Source organism: Aethalodelphis obliquidens, unplaced genomic scaffold (assembly GCF_003676395.1).
Source record: "Aethalodelphis obliquidens isolate GAN/ISIS:26980383/991018 unplaced genomic scaffold, ASM367639v1 scaffold45, whole genome shotgun sequence".
In the NCBI taxonomy this organism is placed as follows: domain Eukaryota; kingdom Metazoa; phylum Chordata; class Mammalia; order Artiodactyla; family Delphinidae; genus Aethalodelphis; species Aethalodelphis obliquidens.
The window spans coordinates 8,388,720-8,392,089 of NW_020837989.1; positions in this window are offsets into that span (position 1 = coordinate 8,388,720).

Sequence of the window (3,370 nt, forward strand, 5' to 3'; positions counted from 1 at the left end):
TATGGAGTGAAGTTAAGTCAGAAAGAGAAAAGCAAATATCGTATATTAACGCATATATGTGGAACCTAGAAAAATGGTACAGATGAACCGGTTTGCAGGGCAGAAATAGAGACACGGAAGTAGAGAACAGATGTATGGACACCAAGGGGGGAAGTGGTGTTGGTGTTGGTGTGATGAATTGGAAGATTGGGATTGACATGTATACACTAATAGGTATAAAACAGATAACTAATAAGAAACTGTTCTATAAAAAAATAAATAAAATTCCAAAAAAATTAACACAAAGTCCTGGGTATTATCTAATACCCAGTTCATATTCAAAGTGTTTCATTTGATTCAAAGATGTCTTTTTAATAGCTGGCTTATCCGAAAGCCCTGATCTATCTATTATCGTTGGGGCGCTCTTGTATTTTAAATGTATCATGCATCTCCCTGCACCTTGCCCAATTAAAGACTGCCAAACATTTCACAGCTACTGGGGTTGGGGGGTGTTAAATAGTTGAGAGACCATCAGTGAACCGGGAGTGGCGAGCAAAGTAGAGGGATTTGGGGAAGGATTCATGAAGGACAGGGCTTTGGATCAGAAGGCCTGTGGGAGACGCATTCCCTCCCCACAGGAGGTTCAGGGCCAAGAAGCTGCACAGAAGCCCCCTATGGGATTTGATCCTCCAGCGTTTCCTGGGAGCCCCCTAAATGTTCAGGGACATGTGGCCCCCAGAAGTTGGGCAGAATCAGGGTCTTATCTATTTAAGCTGTCCATCCCTTGGGTCACCACCTTGGCTAGGGCAGGTCAGCATCATCTCAGGGCTGGACAGATGTGTCAGGATCAGGACACAATTTACAGGGCCCAATGCAAAATGACAACGTGAGCTCCCTTCAAAAATTATTATAAATTTCAAGATGGCAACGGTAGAGCATTCAACCAAGCATGGGGCCCTTCTAAACACTGGGCCCTGTGTGACTGCACAGCTGACTCACCCATGAAGCTGGTCTTGGTCAGAATCTTGTTCTTCTGCAGCTCTCATAGCTACTATAGCAGAGTGAGGGACATTATGCCCAGGGTGCCCCTTCCTGCTTGGAGGAACTCTTTTCATTGCACAGATGGAAGCAGTGAGGCCCCGAAAGGAAAGGAGTTATGTCCGAGTTTATGCAGCAAAATGAAGGTTGTTCATGGGAGGGGGGAAAGAGGGCTGCCTGGGTTGTGGCTGACGTGGATGAGCTCATGACTGCCTTAGCAGGGAAGGTCAGGAAGTGGATGTGTTGGTGAAAGTTTGCTCAGCAAGTCCTCTGGAGTGCTGGGCTCTGCCCAGGACCCAATTTTTCAAGGGGTCAGTGAGAAACTGGGAAGTATACAGAGAAGGGAGGAGAGACCCAAGAGAACTGGGCTCTACTCTCTGAGTTGATGTAACCAGGACTGCTCAGAATGGAGGAAGAAAGGACCTGGAGAGTGACTTGAAGGTCTGAGTTTGGGGCGGGGGACAGGGCAGACCTAAGACCTGAGAGAGAAAGCTGCAGGCACAAAATGGATTCCAACCCACCCATAGTGAAGTGCTCTCTAGAGGGCGGTCGTGAAAGAGAGAGTGAGCTCACCATCACAGAAGGTATGCAGGTGACTGCTGGAGGTCCCCAGTCAGGGATGCTGCTGAAAGGATGCCTATCCCAGGGAGTGAGAAAGTTGGTGCCCTCTAGGTGCCCCCTAATTCCAAGAATATGCTACATCAGACCTAGATGGAAGGCTTACAGTTTGGGACTAGGTATAGGAATTCATTTGTTCATGTGTTCATATGTTTGACAAATGTGTATTAACATTCCTCCTTTGTGCTGACCCTGTGTCAGGTACTGAGCGAGGCTCTGCACTTGGGGTGCTCACAGAAGGGGAAGGGGGAGAAGCAGGTACGAATCAAATGATCACAAATGGGGCAAAATTACATCTCGGTGAGGGCCAGGAATCCGGAGAGTTTTCCCAAAGGGAGGAGACATGGACGTCTTGCAAGAGGAAGTGACATATGAATCAAGGCCCTGGGGAGCAGGGAGGGACACTGTGGGCAGAGGGACAGTGTGAACAGAGGGGTTGAGGCTGGAGGGGACACGTGGTCCTCCAGAACTGAAAGACCAATTTGGAGTTTAGTGATGGGGGGGCGCACAAGACGGGGGCAGGAGAGGAGTGTGGAGAGAGACAGAGCAAGGCCTGGCAGGACAGACCTGATGAGGGGTATGGGAGGTTGTTATCAAGGGTTTTGCGTGGTGGGAAGGGGGCTGTGGCTGGTGTGTGGAGGATGAGCCAGAGGAGAGGTGGGAAGCCTGAAAGCTGCAAGGAAGCTGGGCAGGGGTCCAGGAGTGATGAAGACAGTGTCCAGAGCTTGGGTGGTGGCTGAGGGATGGGGGACTTTCCAGGCAAAGCAGGGACTATTTCCCTAGCCAGGGAAAGAGCAGAGTTAGGGAGGCCTAAGGCCTGGGGGCCCATCCCAGCTGCTCCGTGGTACCCTCAGTGCTGTCCTCTCCCAGGGTGGAGGCAGGAGGTGCCTGCCTCTCCACAGACACCTCTGGGGTCGGCCTCCACCCACCCCCACCCCACCTTGGGCCTGCTCTTTCCTGAGCCGTGGGTACTGGGAAAGGTGGGACAAACTGGCCCCATCTGCTGGATGCGGAAAGGAAGCAGGAAGCACAGAGAGGTCTAGGTGCCTGGCCAAGGTCACAGAGGCACAGAGCTGGGCACAGAAGCTAGGTGTCCTGACCCCACTGGCCTTTCTTGCTGCCCAGGAGAGCGCCCGAGGGGTCCTCAGCCAGCCCTGCTGATCCTCCAAACGGCACCCCTGGTCCGTGTAGTGTAGGAGTGCAAGGCCATCATACATTTCGTAGCATCCTGATCATACAAGACCCTTAGAGAGTCAACCCACTCATTTTACAGGTAGGGAAACTGAGGGCCAGAAGCCTCAAGAAAGAAAGGATTTTTTTCCAAGTTCCCACAGCAGGTCAGTTCTGTACTGGAATCAGACCCAGGTCTTCTGATGCCCAGCTCGGCGCCCTTTCACTGCATCTCTCTGAGATGGCAGGGTTTGCCCTTTTACCTGTGCTGAAATAATAACAAGAGCACCATTATTTATTGAGCATTTACTAAGTGCCAGGCATCATGCCAAGTTGTTTGCATGTGTTAATCTCATTTCATCCTCAGCCAGGTGAGGTCGGGTCATTGTTATCCCTGTTTTGCAGGTGAAGCTGCTAGAGCTCAGAGAAGTGAAGTTACCTGCCTGAGGCCACACAGCAGGTGAGTGGCCTGTATGGAAGTTTTTCTTTCCTCTCCAGCTGAGCCACCTGGAAGGATAGTGAGCCTGGATGTGCCTCTCCCCTCACCCCAGGGTTTTTCTTAAAC